This window comes from Pseudophryne corroboree, chromosome 1, assembly GCF_028390025.1.
Source record: "Pseudophryne corroboree isolate aPseCor3 chromosome 1, aPseCor3.hap2, whole genome shotgun sequence".
NCBI classification, from domain to species: domain Eukaryota; kingdom Metazoa; phylum Chordata; class Amphibia; order Anura; family Myobatrachidae; genus Pseudophryne; species Pseudophryne corroboree.
The window spans coordinates 417,092,559-417,108,295 of record NC_086444.1 but is presented as its reverse complement, the minus strand read 5'-3'; the positions used below and the strand labels follow the sequence as shown (position 1 = coordinate 417,108,295).

The following is a 15,737-nucleotide window of genomic DNA, read 5'->3' as shown; positions in this document are numbered from 1 at the left end:
ATGCCTCTGAGATGGGTATTGGGGCAGTGCTCTCTCAGATGGGAGTGTCTGATAATCGCCTTCATCCCTGTGCTTACTTTTCCCGTAAATTTTCGCCTGCCGAGATGAATTATGACGTTGGTAACCGGGAATTGTTGGCTATTAAGGATGCACTCGAGGAGTGGAGACACTGGCTTGAGGGGGCTAAGTTTGTGGTCTCAATTCTCACCGACCATAAGAATTTGGCATATTTAGAGTCAGCGAAGCGTCTCAATGCCAGGCAGGCACGATGGGCTTTGTTTTTTGCTCGCTTTAATTTTTTGATAACATATCGCCCTGGGTCAAAAAACATCAAGGCTGATGCGCTCTCGCGGAGTTTTGCTCCAATCCAGGAGACCACCGAGGAGCCGTTGCCCATTGTGTCCCCATCATGTATTAAAGTGGGCATTACCCAGGACCTCTTGTCATTAGTCCTTAGAGCACAGGAACAGGCTCCTCCAGACCTTCCGGTAGGTCTTTTGTTTGTGCCTCCTAGGTTAAGACAGCGAGTGTTCCCGGAATTCCATGCCAAGAAGTCGGCAGGTCACCCGGGTATTGCCAGAACTCGGGAGTTGCTATCTAGGGCGGTGTGGTGGCCCTCGGTGGCTAAGGATGTGGATCAGTGGGTTCGGGCATGTGACATCTGTGCCCGAAATAAGACTCCTAGAGGGGTTCCTGTTGGCCCATTACATCCACTCTCTATTCCATCTAAGCCATGGACCCACATTTCAATGGATTTTGTTGTGGACTTGCCCAAATCCTCTGGGATGACAGCCATCTGGGTTGTCGTTGACAGGTTTTCGAAGATGGCGCACTTCGTTCCACTGGTTGGGCTGCCATCGGCCAGACGCCTGTCTGAATTATTTATGCTGCATGTTGTGCGCCTCCACGGGTTGCCACTTGATGTGGTCTCTGACCGCGGATCCCAGTTTGTGGCCAAATTCTGGAGGGCATTTTGTTCCGATCTCCAGATTTCTGTCAGCTTGTCGTCAGGCTACCATCCGCAGTCTAATGGGCAGACTGAAAGGGTGAACCAGACCTTGGAGCAGTTCCTCAGGTGTTATGTCTCCAAGTGTCAGACTGACTGGGTTGCTCATCTGTCAATGGCGGAGTTTGCCTATAACAATGCGGCTCACTCTGCTACAGGGATCTCTCCCTTCCTTTGTGTGTATGGGCATCATCCTAAGGCCAATTCTTTTGACCCCCTGGACTCCACGCCTGGTGGTTCCTCTGTCGTTTCGGTCTTTAGAGGTATTTGGAGGAAAGTGAAGAAAGCCCTTGTGTCTGTGTCATTAGTGACCAAAAGGGTTTTTGATAAGCGGAAAAGACCCTGCAGCTTCAAATTAGGAGACTTCGTCTGGTTGTCTACCAAGAATTTGAAGTTGAAACAGCCATCTCATAAGTTAGGCCCCTGGTTCATCGGCCCTTATAAGATCACCAGGGTTATCAATCCGGTGGCATTTCAGTTAGATCTGCCCCGTTCTTTGGGTATCAATAAAACATTTCATTGTTCCCTTTTAAAACGGGCGATTAGTAATCCTTCTTCCAGAGGAAGACCTTCCCCTCTTCTGATACGTGGCCAGAGGGAGTTTGTTGTTGAAAGGATTCTTGACTCCAAGATGGTTCGGGGTCGGCTGTCATTTTTGGTGCACTGGAAGGGGTATGGCCCGGAGGAGCGGTCGTGGGTGCGCAGTTGTGATCTTCATGCCCCCAGACTGATACGCTCTTTCTTCTCGCAGTTCCCCGATAAACCCGGTGGTAGGGGTTCTTTGACCCCTCGTCAGAGGGGGGGGTACTGTTAGGGTCTCCTGCCCTGTGCTGCCACGTCGTCATGGCAACCGGGAGACAAGTGCTAGCGGAGTAACCTGAGCGCAGCTGATACTCCGGTTCGGGTCTTTTGCTGTGCAGTGGTTACAGGCATGGGATCCGGTGCTGGTTTTTGTGCTCTCAGTCTGTGAGGTCTGAGGGGGGCGTGGACAGCACCTGCTTTATAAGGCCTCTTCTCAGGTTAAGCAGATGCTGCTGAATCTTTGTTGGTTAGTCAGTTCCTGAAAGTTAGCCAGTACTGTGTAGCTTTGTATTTGTTGTTGCTTACTGCAAATAGGCCTGGGCATTTGGTACTACACTCTGCCAATCCAGACCTAGCAGTAAGACTGGAGTCAGTCGTTTAGCCTGCTGAGGTTCTTTTGCTATTCTGTGAACCCAGCAGGTTTGTGGCTGTACTTTCAGACCTGCCTGCATAATCCTCTCTCACTGTGCAGGGCGTCCATGTGTCAGTTTAGTGGCAGTAAGCTGAACCTGGGCCCTGCAAGTGAGAATTAGGATTGTGGAGACTCTCCTTGTGTCTATTATTCCATCTCTGACCAAGGAGTTTACTGCCACACCCGTTGGTAACCCTTTAGGGTTTTGCTGTTGCCCTTAGCAACAGCATTTCGGGTTCTCTACGTATTAAAACACAACATCTTGCTTTTTCCATCTGAGCATTTCTAATACTAGGGAGACACCCAGTTTCTTAGCCTCTGGGCTTCTCTGTTCACTCTGTGTTGGTTTTGTTACCCTATCACCTTCTGTGTACGTTATGTCATATTTCCCAGTCTGTCTGTGAGTTCATTCGTTTTGCATCCCTCTCTGTTCAAACACCAGTACATTCCTGCAGGCACTGGTGTGCATAACACTACCTTAGCAACAGGAAGTGTGCGCATCGCTAGTTGCATTTGCGCTACACAAGCTGGCTCAGCGGCAATAGGTCCTGCCAGCACTCTATTTTAGGCAAGCTCATTTGGCGGCTACAACAGCACTTGTGTTTGTTTGCATCTCATAAAGGTACAAATACGGCCAAAGTGTTTTCAGGCATGAAAATAGGGGGTACATTTACTAGAGCTTCTAAAACAGAGAATTGGTGATGTTGCCCATAGCAACCAATTAGGTGCTGTCTCTCATTTCTCTTGCTTTTTAGAAAATGATAGACGCAATCTGATTGGTTGCTATTGGCGTCATCACCAACTCTGTTTAAGAAGCTTTAGTAAATTTACCCTTAGATCTTTATGAGATCGGAGAGTGATGCCCATCCGTACACTGTGGTACGTCCTCAAGGCGATGTAGCCATGTTCCCTTGTTTACAGGTCTATTCTTGAAGCAGTGAAAAGTGTGGAGAAGTGAGCCAGTGGAGAAGTTGCCATGGCATCTAATCAGCTGCTACTTGTAATTTTATAGAATGCTCTTGATAAATGTTACATCAGTGCTGATTGGTTGCCGTGGGCAACTTCTCCACTCGCACACTTCTCCACTCTTTTCACTGCTTCATGAATAGAGCCCTTAGGGTGCGTACACACTAGGCGATATCGCGTATGAATATCGTTCACATTGCCTAGTGTGTACGCACTATATCGTGTATGATGCTCCAGCAGGTCAAATGCGGCATCACTCGTTGGACCTACATGCAGGTCCGACAGGCGACGTTGCTAATCAGGGCCATTCTGCCGAATGCAGCATGGCCACCACCGTCACTGCCGACATTGGCTAGTGTGTATGCACTTGCTGATGCCGAGTCCCGTCGCTAGCGATGTCACATTGGGGGTTATTCCAAGTTGTTTGCTCGCTATCAGTTTTGGCAGCCGTGCAAACGCTATGCCGCCTCCCACTGGGAGTGTATCTTAGCTTAGCAGAAGTGCGAACGAAAGGAACGCAGAGCGGCTACAAAAAAATGTGTGCAGTTTCAGAGTAGCTCCAGACCTACTCAGCGCTTGCGATCACTTCAGACTGTTCGGTTCCGGATTTGACGTAAAAAACACGCCCTGCGGTCTCCCAGCCACGCCTGCGTTTTTCCTGGCATGCCTGCGTTTTTCCGAACACTCCCTGAAAACGGTCAGTTGACACCCATAAACGCCCACTTCATGTCAATCACACTGCGGAGGACATTGCGAATGAAAAGCCTCGCTAGATCTTGTGTAAAACTACATCGGCTGTTGTGAAAGTACGTCGCGCGTGCGCATTGCGCCGCATGCGCAGAAGTGCTGCTTTTTAACTTAATCGCTGCGCTGCGAACATTTTTATCTAGCGATCAACTCGGAATGACCCCCATTGTGTGCACATCGTCCTAATGTGTATGTAGCCAATGTCATTATTGCATCTGTCAAGATTTCTGGATGATACTCATCGCAATTATGATGCAATAATTGAATCACTTTTTTGGGGGGGTGGGAGGGGGGGCATTTTGTTACATTGGCCCCTCAGTCATATGACCTTTAGTTAGGATGTCCCTCAGCATTTGTGTGCCAAGTGGGTGCTTTAACAGGCTGTACAGAATTTGCCTGTATAAAGACTGGATAAAGTGGACCTATATGTAGTGAAACACCGCTTTATATGTCAACATATAGCTGCGGTTCGTATGTGTAATCAACATTCACAAGTTCAACATTCAGAGGGGCACAGCTTGATGTCAAACCCAGCTTGCTGACATGTTACAAAAGTGATGTGCAACATTGTAACTGTGTCGGCCGTATAACTTGAAAGGACCAATCCTATTAGCAGCGAGTCAGAGCCGTAACTAGGTGTGGGTGGATGGGGCATTGCACTCAGCGCAGTGTCTCTGTGGGCTCACCATCCACATCCACACTGATTGGCCGCCTAAGCTGCAGTGCTGCCCACTGTAATGTAGTGTATATCAGTAGCGCTTTGCCCGGCTCCTACCCTGCCGGAGGCAGCGCTGCTAATATACAGTACCTTACAAAAACAGCAGGCAGCGCTGGACAGTCTGTGTCTGTGTGAGTCTCTGTGTCTCTCTCCCCCCATGCTCGCATCCGCTCCCCCCTCCTCCTGCTCTCTCTGCACTTCCGGGTTCTGGAGAGGAGACAGCTGCTGCTCTCAGCACAAGTAAAGTCTCTCTCTCCCCCCCTCCCCTCGTCTAGACTCACATGAAATTCTGCTTATGTGGGTATGCAGTACCAGGCAATTTAATAATTTGACTAGCCTTGTGGTTGGTCATTTTAACCTGTCTCCAGAGGCGGCCCTAACCAATATGATGCCCTAGGCAAGATTTTAGCTGATGACCCCTAGCACCACCGCTAGTTCCGCCTCTGACCCTGCACCCCTTTCCCAGCACCATCACCCCTCACCCATAGCAGTCCTCATTTTGGTGCTCCTACCCCCTATATTTTAAATAGGAACAGTACGCACATTCGGCGCACAGCCTAAAAGGGTGTGTGTTTTTGCTAGGAAGGGGCATGGCCACACAATAGTACCCCCAATTCAAATTACGCAACACAGTACTGCAACTTTATTCACATTTTATCATGCGATAATGTCACTTATTCACGTTACATCACACAGTAGTAATACTTTACTTTATATATGTTACTCCTTACAGTAGTGCCCCTTATTCACATTAGATCACACAGTAGTAATACTTTATCTTATATATGTTACTCCTTACAGTAGTGCCCCTTATTCACATTACATCACACTGAATTGCTCCTTATTCACGTTATACCACACCATATTGCTCTTTACTCACATTAGACCTCACAATAGTGCCCTTTCTATACGTTGCGCCACACAGTAGAGAACCTTATACACATAATGCCACACATCAGTAATGCCTTTATACACATAATACCACACAGTAATGCCCCTTACACATATGACACACATTATTAATGTCCTTATAAACATAATGCACCTTACACATTATGCCAACCTTTATTAATGCCCTTATACACATAAGGACACGCATAATGTCCCTTACACATATGCTGCACTTTATTAATGCCCTTATACACATAATGACACACACAGTACCCTTTACACATATACCGCACATTATTAATACCCTTATACACATAATGACACACATAGTGCACCTAACACATTTGCAGCACATTATTAATGCATTTATACACATGACACACATAATGCCCCTTACACATATGCCAAACACTACTGCACACCCAACCCACCCACATACAGCACTCACACGGCCGCTAACACTGAGACCTCTGCCTCTGCTTGGATACAGATGTGTCCTCATAAATCTTGCCTGAATGCGCAGCAGGAGATGCCTGGCGTGACTCAGCTAGCAGTTCTGCTAACATCGGGCACCTTTTTTTTTATGAAAATTCATGTCATTTGCATTGCTATGTGGCTAGGCTAGCTTCTGCTGATTAAAATTATATGCAGCATGCCTATATACTGTGTGTGACTGTGGCTGTATCTGCATCTGAAATGCTACACAGAGAATATAGGCATGCCGCATATCATTTTAATCAGCAGAATCTGCTGGTGCCCCTAGGCATTTGCCTAGTTTGCCTATGCCTATGGCCGGCTCTGCCTGTCTCTGTCTGTAACATTTTAGATAACTATGTGTAGAGATTTTGTTAAAAAAAAAAAAAACAACCTGCACAAACTGTACCTTAATCCAATATTCACTGAGATTGAAAATTTAATACTTATTGTTTGTGAATACTCTGTGTATGTATATATATATATATATATATATATATATATATATATATATTACTACTGTGCGGTGTAATGTGACTAACGACAGTTACTGTGCGGCAGAGGCGTAACTAGGGTAGGGCAAGTGGGGCACGTGCCCTGGGCGCCTTGGCAGCCCAGGAGAGGGGGGCGCCGGCTGCGGCCAGGGCATTATGCCCCACTCGCCCCCGTCACGCCGAAATGTGAGGGGAGGAGAGCGCAGCGTCTCTCCCTCCCCGCCGCTGACAGCAGTGCTGCGTGTGTCTGGTCTCCGGCGGCATTAGCCAATCAGAGCTTGTGGACCGTCTCCTGATTGCCTGCCGGTCCGCGAGCTCTGATTGGCTAGCGAACCGGCGCCACATAGCCGCCGCCGGAGACCTGGAGTGGTGAGGGGCAGGAGAGGCGCTGCGCTGCGCTCTCCTCCCCTCACATAGCAGAGTGATAGCGCCGCAGCGGTGAGTGACTGACGGGGGGGGGGGGAGAGGAGAGTCTTGTGTAACTGGCACTGCGGGGCATGTATCTGGCACTGTGGGGCATGTATCTGGCACTGTGGGGCAATGTAACTGGCACTGTGGGGCATGTATCTGGCACTGTGGGGCATGTATCTGGCACTGTGGGGCAATGTAACTGGCACTGTGGGGCATGTATCCGGCACTGTGGGTCAATGTAACTGGCACTGTGGGGCATGTATCTGGCACTGTGGGGCATGTATCTGGCACTGTGGGGCAATGTAACTGGCACTGTGGGGCAATGTAACTGGCACTGTGGGGCATGTATCTGGCACTGTGGGGCAATGTAACCGGCACTGTGGGGCAATGTAACTGACACTGTGGGGCATGTATCTGGCACTGTGGGGCAATGTAACTGGCACTGTGGGGCAATGTAACTGGCACTGTGGGGCAATGTAACTGGCACTGTGGGGCATGTATCTGGCACTGTGGGGCATGTATCTGGCACTGTGGGGCAATGTAACTGGCACTGTGGGGCATGTATCTGGCACTGTGGGGCAATGTAACTGGCACTGTGGGCCATTTTCAGTGGCCACACCCCTTCTGGTGCGTGGTCACACCCCTTCTGGTGCGTGGTCACGCCCATTTTTCGGACATGATTCTTTTGGTGTGTTTTTTTTATGGGGGGGGGGGGGCGCCATTTTCCATCTTGCCCTGGGCTCCAAAAACCCTAGTTACGCCTCTGCTGTGCAGTGTAATGTGACTATCGGGTGCTACTGTAATTTGTAATGTGACTATGGATGTTACTGTGCGGTGTAGTAATGTGACTAACAATAACTATTGTGCGGTGTAGTAATATGTCTAACGAAAATTACTGTGCGGTGTAGTAATGTGACTATCGGGCGCTACTGTGCGGTGTAGTAAAGTGACTTACGAACACTATTATGCGGTGTAATGTCACTAATGGATTCTACTGTGCGGTGTAATGTGACTATCGGGCGCTACTGTAAGGTGTAATGTGACTATCGGGCGGTACTGTGCGGTGTAATGTGACTATCGGGCGGTACTGTGCGGTGTAATGTGACTATCGGGCACTAGTGTGTGGTGTAATGTGACTAACGAACACTACTGTGCGGTGTAGTAATGTGACTATTGGGCGCCACTGTGCAGTGTAGTAAAGTGACTAACGAACAGTGCGGTGTAATGTGACTAACGAACACTACTGTGCGGTGTAATGTGACTAATGGATACTACTGTGCGGTGTAATGTGACTATCGGGCGCTACTGTGCGGTGTAATGTGACTACAGCACGCACTGTCCCTATTTTACATATGGGGGTGTAAAAGGGATCTCTGTGGCCACGCCCCTTCCCCATAAAGCCATGCCACTATACATTTGCCACGGGCCTACGGCGCACACTGGCCCTGTTTTATATATGGGGGGGAGGGGGGAGCAGATGCTGTTTCTTGCACACAGCGCTAAAATGCCTAGTTACGGCACTGCAGCGAGTACTTACAGTACTTCTGGATTTGTGGATTTTTGTTCCCAGCCTAATAGGATTGCGTACAAGAATCTGCGAGTCTGTGGGTGAGATCAGGCCACAAAGGGGGTGAGTTGAAGTGCCGTTACCTGTATTTCTATGCGGTTACAGCAGCACATTGCCTCCTTTGCGGCTAGTAGCATTGACCCTTAATCTTGATGGTAAAGCATCATGTTTAAAGTAGTAACACTGATGCAGTTACAATGCTGCAAATTGCCTTAGTAACATGTTGCAGTGTTCTCTCTAGAAAATTTTGCCAGCCGGGTGGCAAGAAGTATCCAGGTGGCGGCAGTGTGTAATCTGAATGCATACAGGTATCATTCTTTAAAGACTCCTGCAGTTATTGTCATCTGGACACAGATATAATTGTGTGAAACAATGGGCCTGATCGTAGATGTGCAAAAAAACACACATCTATGATCAAAATCTCTGACATACGGCTATAAACAGCAGTGAAAGCAGCACTCGAAAACTGATAGAAAACAAAAGCATGAAATGACCGGTGCCCTCCACGGGTAACCAAACGGTGACCAGACATGTACTTAAGCAGTTGGCGGCACTCACGGCTCCATTAAAAGGATGACACAGACGCAGTTTTAGTAGTCAACGTTTCAATGTTAAAAAAGTCCTGATGAAAATGTTACTCTTTTAACATTGAAACGTTGACTACTAAGACTGCGTCTGTGTCATCCTTTTAATGGAGCCGTGAGTGCCGCCAACTGCTATAGTATATATATATATATATATATATATATATTGTGACAAGAACACTGGGATAGTGTTTGAGGGCAGGTATGTTTGTCCCAGGTTCTTGTCTTACATGTATTAGAAAAATGAAAACTTCTAGGAATATGTTTTGTATTGTTTTGTTTTGATAGAACCTTTTCAGTTTGTTGGAAAAGCTGGGTAAGGACCCTGAAAGAGAGATGGGGCAAGTTCCAGACATTGGGCCCAGTTCGGGCCTTTACTTCACAGAAGGCTAATCAGGCTTTCAGCTGTGTAAGAGTGTTATAGAGCTGCTGGCCTGATTAGGGTGTGCAGACTGCCTGGGAAGACTGCAGGATCTCTGTGAGAGAGACACGCTTCCTGATACAAGTGAGCTATACAGGGTACTGGAGAACTCTGTGTTTTGTTTAGTGATAGTTAGGAACATCTTGTGTTTAGTTAGTGCCGGACAGGCAAGGTAATTTCTTTTGCTGTTTGTTTTATTTTCTGTCTAATAAACAACTGGCTGGGGCCAGTTGTACCAGAAACTGGACTTGTGTGGTTCCTCAGCTGCTGCAGGCTGCCATTTATCCCAGGAAACGGCACCTTGTACCCTTACAGCGTTACAACTTGGTGGAGAACGCGAGCACACCGCTCTGCGCATAAGTGAAAGCAGCAGCTTCATGAGGCCTGCAGAAAACGGTGGTTTATGCAGATACAGCACAGTGTGAAGTTGCTGAGATTCACCCCGAGGGTTTGATATATGTCCTGACTGAAAGCAGCTACAAAGCCGCCTGAAAAATCTGTCGACATGGAGGAACTGCTTAAAGCCCTGCTGCAAGCTACAGTGGCTCAGCAAGAGGCCAACAGACAGCAGCAGATGGCTATGGAGGAAAATTGGAGGCAACAGCGTCAAAATAGAGAGGCCTTAGCAGAAGTGGTACAGAGACTTGCAGCTCGGGTTGGAGATGTGGCCGTCAGTGCTCCGACCAGCTCTAGTTCTATACGGGCCAGTCACTTCCTGCAGAAAATGACAGAGGCTGATGATGTGGAGGCCTATCTGACCACGTTTGAAAGGACTGCCGAGCGTGAGAACTGGCCGAAAGCACAGTGGGCCAGTCTGCTGGCACCTTTCCTGTCAGGTGAGCCCCAAAAAGCTTACTTTGATTTAAGCCCTGCTGAGGCTCGGGACTATGATAAACTAAAGACTGAGATCCTGGCCCGCCTGGGAGTCACGCTGTCAGTACGAGCACAACGAGTGCACCGTTGGGTGTACGCCATGGAGAAGCCTCCGCGCTCCCAGATGCACGACCTTATCCAGCTAACAAAAAAATGGCTCCAGCCAGAGACATTAACTGGTCCCCAGATGGTTGAAAGAGTCGTCATGGACCGCTACTTGAGATCTTTGCCCATGGTCCTGCGCAAGTTAGTGAGCCATGGAAACCCGGGTACTGCTGACCAATTAGTGGACATGGTAGAGAGGTATTTGGCAGCAGAGGAACTACTGATGACCACCCAGCAACCCATAGATCCTCGACAGCGCCCTTCAGTAAAGACTGATAAGACTGTTCCGTGGGAAAACGTTGCTGGGCGGTTAAGAGAACGCAAGGCTGGAGAGACTGTAAACACTGGCCCTGGAGACAGGCCAATGGGGCTAGAACAGTCTGTGCTGCCCAAACGGGTTGCTAATCGTGTGGTTAAATGTTTTAGGTGTGGTATGCCAGGTCATGTTATTGCCAATTGCCCAGTCACGCAAGAACCCATGCACTGTGATGCTGCCTTTGAATGTCGCAGAATGTCTTTCTTTGCTAGGTTAGCCTGTACTGTGGTACCTTCACCTGAGCTGGAAAAACAAATGTGTGATGTGTTCTTAGAGGGTAACCGGGTAGAGGCCTTGCTAGATTCAGGAAGTTTAGTTACCCTCGTGAAAGCTGGGTTAGTGAACCCCTTAAAGGTCCAGCAAATACCTATTGGGGTAACTTGCATACATGGGGATACCCAACATTATGTCACTGCTGAAGTGAATATAGAAACTTGTTGTGGGTCAGCAATGGTTAAAGTGGGACTGGTCCCCACCTTGGTGCATGAGGCCATAATAGGGAGGGATTTTCCTCATTTTTGGAAACTGTGGGAATCACGGTTATCAACAGATGTGAGAAGTAAAGAGCCAGTTGATAATACCGGTGATTTTATGGATGTACGTGTGTCTTCGGAACTTTCTGACCCTTTGCCTTTTGCTAGTTTGGCTGGGGAAGTGACAGATGGGGAGTCCAGTGAGGACCCTCTTGCTGGGAACAGAGACATAGTAGTTAGAACTGAAAGCGTGCCTTACCTGGAGGTAAAGAAGGATCTGTTTGCGTCTGAACAGTTAAAGGATCCTACCTTAATAAAGGCTAGAGAGAATGTTAAGTTTGTTAATGGGGAACCTGTGGTACCAGGTGACAGGGTTACGTATCCCCACATGGCCATCTGTAATGAGCTCTTGTACCACATTGTCAAAAAGGGTGAGGATGTGGTGGAACAGCTGGTAGTTCCCCAACCTTATCGGAGAACGGTACTAGATTTAGCTCATAGTCACGTTACCGCAGGACATTTAGGGGCAGAAAAAAACACTGAAAGAGTTTTACAAAGGTTCTTTTGGCCAGGGGTTTATAAAGAAGTGTCTGAATATTGTTCTTCCTGTCCTGAATGCCAGTATCATGCCCCTAGACCCCATTTCAGGAGCCCACTAGTTCCCATGCCTATTATAGAGGTCCCGTTTGACAGAATAGCCATGGATCTCGTGGGGCCCTTGTTAAAGTCTGCTCTGGGCCATCAGTATATCCTGGTAATTATGGACTATGCCACTCGATATCCTGAGGCTGTCCCTTTACGCACTATCACAACCAAGGCGATAGCTAGGGAGCTGGTGCAGGTTTTTAGTAGAGTGGGAATACCAAAAGAAATTTTGACTGACCAAGGTACTCCATTTATGTCAAGGATCATGAAAGAATTGTGCAAATTATTTAAGGTCACTCACCTCAGGACGTCCATCTACCATCCCCAAACTGACGGGTTGGTGGAAAGGTTTAATAAAACATTAAAAAGTATGTTAAAAAAGGTTGTTGAGAGAGATGGGAAAAACTGGGATTGTTTGTTGCCCTACTTGTTAATGGCCATCAGAGAAGTTCCTCAGTCCTCTACGGGGTTTTCTCCATTTGATTTGTTGTATGGTAGACACCCCAGAGGGCTGTTGGACGTTGCCAAAGAGACGTGGGAAGGACAGCCCACTCCATATAGAAGCGTTATTGAACATGTAACATAAATGCAGGATAGGATTGCAGCCGTGGTACCTGTTGTCAGAGAGCACATGGAACAGGCCCAAAGTGCTCAACAGAGGGTCTATAACCGGAGTGCCAAGATACGGGAATTTGCTCCTGGAGATAGAGTTCTTGTTTTGGTACCCACTGTGGAAAGCAAATTCCTAGCTAAATGGCAGGGTCCATTTGAGATTAGGGAAAAAGTGAATGAGGTTAATTACAAAGTATACCAGCCGGGAAAGAGAAAACCCGAACAGATCTACCATGTTAACTTAATCAAACCCTGGAAAGATAGGTTGTCTCTGTCAGCGGAGCCTTGCCCTTCGGTGTCTTCACCCCGGTTGCTTCCCGCAGTGAAGGTGTCAGAGACATTATCAGCTGATCAGAACAATCAGGTTAAAGAATTTCTCATCCAAAATAGGGAGATATTTTCAGAGCTGCCTGGCCGAACGACCATAATAAAACATGACATTGTCACAGAACCAGGGGTCAGGGTTCATTTAAAGCCATATAGGATTCCTGAAGTTCAGCGAGAAGCTATTTCTAAAGAAGTTAAAACCATGTTAGAACTTGGAGTCATAGAGGAGTCTAACAGTGCGTGGTCCAGTCCCATAGTGCTCATCCCGAAGCCCGACGGTAGCATACGCTTCTGTAATGACTTTCGTAAGTTAAATGAGGTGTCCAAGTTTGACGCATACCCCATGCCCCGTGTGGATGAGCTTGTAGAAAGGCTGGGAACAGCCAGGTTTCTCACCACATTGGACCTGACCAAAGGTTACTGGCAAATACCTTTATCTGATAGCGCCAAAGAAAAAACAGCCTTCTCGGTTCCAGAGGGGCTGTACCAGTATAAGATGTTACCCTTTGGGTTGCATGGGGCTCCAGCAACCTTTCAACGGGTGATGGATAAAATTTTGAGGCCCCATAGAAAATATGCAGCTGCCTATTTGGATGATGTGGTAATTCACAGTACAGACTGGGGGTCCCATTTGGTTAAAGTACAAGCAGTACTGGACTCAATCAGAGAGGCAGGGTTAACTGCTAACCCAAAGAAGTGCTGCCTCGCAATGGAGGAGGTCAAATACTTGGGCTTCACCATAGGCAGAGGTCTGATTAGGCCCCAATTGAATAAAATTGATGCTATTCAAAACTGGCCTCGTCCAGTGAATAAAAAACAGGTAAGGGCTTTTTTGGGAATTACTGGGTACTATAGACGGTTTATTCCCAATTTTGCGACCACAGCGGTGCCGTTGTCAGACCTTACCAAAGGGAAGCAGTCAAATATGGTGAAATGGAACCCTGATGCAGAAAAAGCATTCCAAGCGTTAAAAGTGGCTTTGTGTTCACAACCGGTGTTGATAACACCAGAGTTTTCAAAAGAATTTGTGGTACAGACAGATGCCTCAGAGGTAGGGATAGGTGCTGTGCTGTCCCAAACCAGAGATGGGGACGAACACCCTATCATTTATTTGAGTAGGAAACTCAATGAGCATGAAAAAAGGTATGCCATTGTGGAAAAGGAGGCTTTGGCCATTAAGTGGGCACTAGATACCTTGAGATATTACCTCTTGGGTAGACAATTCAGACTAGTGACGGATCATGCCCCTTTAAAATGGATGTATGTAAATAGAGGAAAGAATGCTCGGGTAACTAGATGGTTTCTAGCGTTGCAGGATTTTAAGTTTACTGTCGAACATAGACCGGGTACACAATTGGCCAACGCAGATGCATTGTCCCGCATCTTCTGTCTGGGGGCTACAAGTGTTCCGGCCCCTAGGTCGAAACAGGGGAGGGGGATATGTGACAAGAACACTGGGATAGTGTTTGAGGGCAGGTATGTTTGTCCCAGGTTCTTGTCTTACATGTATTAGAAAAATGAAAACTTCTAGGAATATGTTTTGTATTGTTTTGTTTTGATAGAACCTTTTCAGTTTGTTGGAAAAGCTGGGTAAGGACCCTGAAAGAGAGATGGGGCAAGTTCCAGACATTGGGCCCAGTTCGGGTCTTTGGCCTCACAGAAGGCTAATCAGGCTTTCAGCTGTGTAAGAGTGTTATAGAGCTGCTGGCCTGATTAGGGTGTGCAGACTGCCTGGGAAGACTGCAGGATCTCTGTGAGAGAGACACGCTTCCTGATACAAGTGAGCTATACAGGGTACTGGAGAACTCTGTGTTTTGTTTAGTGATAGTTAGGAACATCTTGTGTTTAGTTAGTGCCGGACAGGCAAGGTAATTTCTTTTGCTGTTTGTTTTATTTTCTGTCTAATAAACAACTGGCTGGGGCCAGTTGTACCAGAAACTGGACTTGTGTGGTTCTTCAGCTGCTGCAGGCTGCCATTTATCCCAGGAAACGGCACCTTGTACCCTTACAGCGTTACAATATATATATATATATATATATTTCTCTATCGTCCTAAGTGGATGCTGGGGTTCCTGAAAGGACCATGGGGAATAGCGGCTCCGCAGGAGACAGGGCACAAAAAGTAAAGCTTTTACAGGTCAGGTGGTGTGCACTGGCTCCTCCCCCTATGACCCTCCTCCAGACTCCAGTTAGATTTTTGTGCCCGGCCGAGAAGGGTGCAATTCTAGGTGGCTCTCATAAAGAGCTGCTTAGAGAAGTTTAGCTTAGGTTTTTTATTTTACAGTGATTCCTGCTGGCAACAGGATCACTGCAACGAGGGACAGAGGGGAGAAGAAGTGAACTCACCTGCGTGCAGGATGGATTGGCTTCTTGGCTACTGGACATGAAGCTCCAGAGGGACGATCACAGGTACAGCCTGGATGGTCACCGGAGCCTCGCCGCCGGCCCCCTCGCAGATGCTGAAGCAAGAAGAGGTCCAGAATCGGCGGCTGAAGACTCCTGCAGTCTTCTAAAGGTAGCGCACAGCACTGCAGCTGTGCGCCATTTTCCTCTCAGCACACTTCACACGGCAGTCACTGAGGGTGCAGGGCGCTGGGGGGGGGCGCCCTGGGAGGCAAATGTAAACCTATATAAGGCTAAAAATACCTCACATATAGCCCCCAGAGGCTATATGGAGATATTTAACCCCTGCCTAAATACAATAAATAGCGGGAGACGAGCCCGCCGAAAAAGGGGCGGGGCCTATCTCCTCAGCACACAGCGCCATTTTCTCTCACAGAAAGGCTGGAGAGAAGGCTCCCAGGCTCTCCCCTGCACTGCACTACAGAAACAGGGTTTAAACAGAGAGGGGGGGCACTAAATTGGCGACATAAATATATTAAAGATGCTATAAG

General features: G+C 47.8%; 1 protein-coding gene across 5 annotated transcripts in view; it reads left to right on the top strand.

The window, feature by feature from the left end:
• Positions 1–15,737, top strand: part of RHBDD3 (rhomboid domain containing 3) — a 148,066-nt gene that overhangs the window by 33,478 nt on the left and 98,851 nt on the right. Inside the window, exon 1 of one of the 5 annotated variants that reach the window (XM_063913339.1) lies at positions 8,775–8,795. The exons of the other annotated variants lie outside the window; for them this stretch is intronic. The gene's annotated coding sequence lies outside the window, so the exon portion shown is untranslated. Of the gene's footprint in view, positions 1–8,774; positions 8,796–15,737 lie in introns of those variants that run through there. 5 annotated transcript variants of the gene reach the window in all.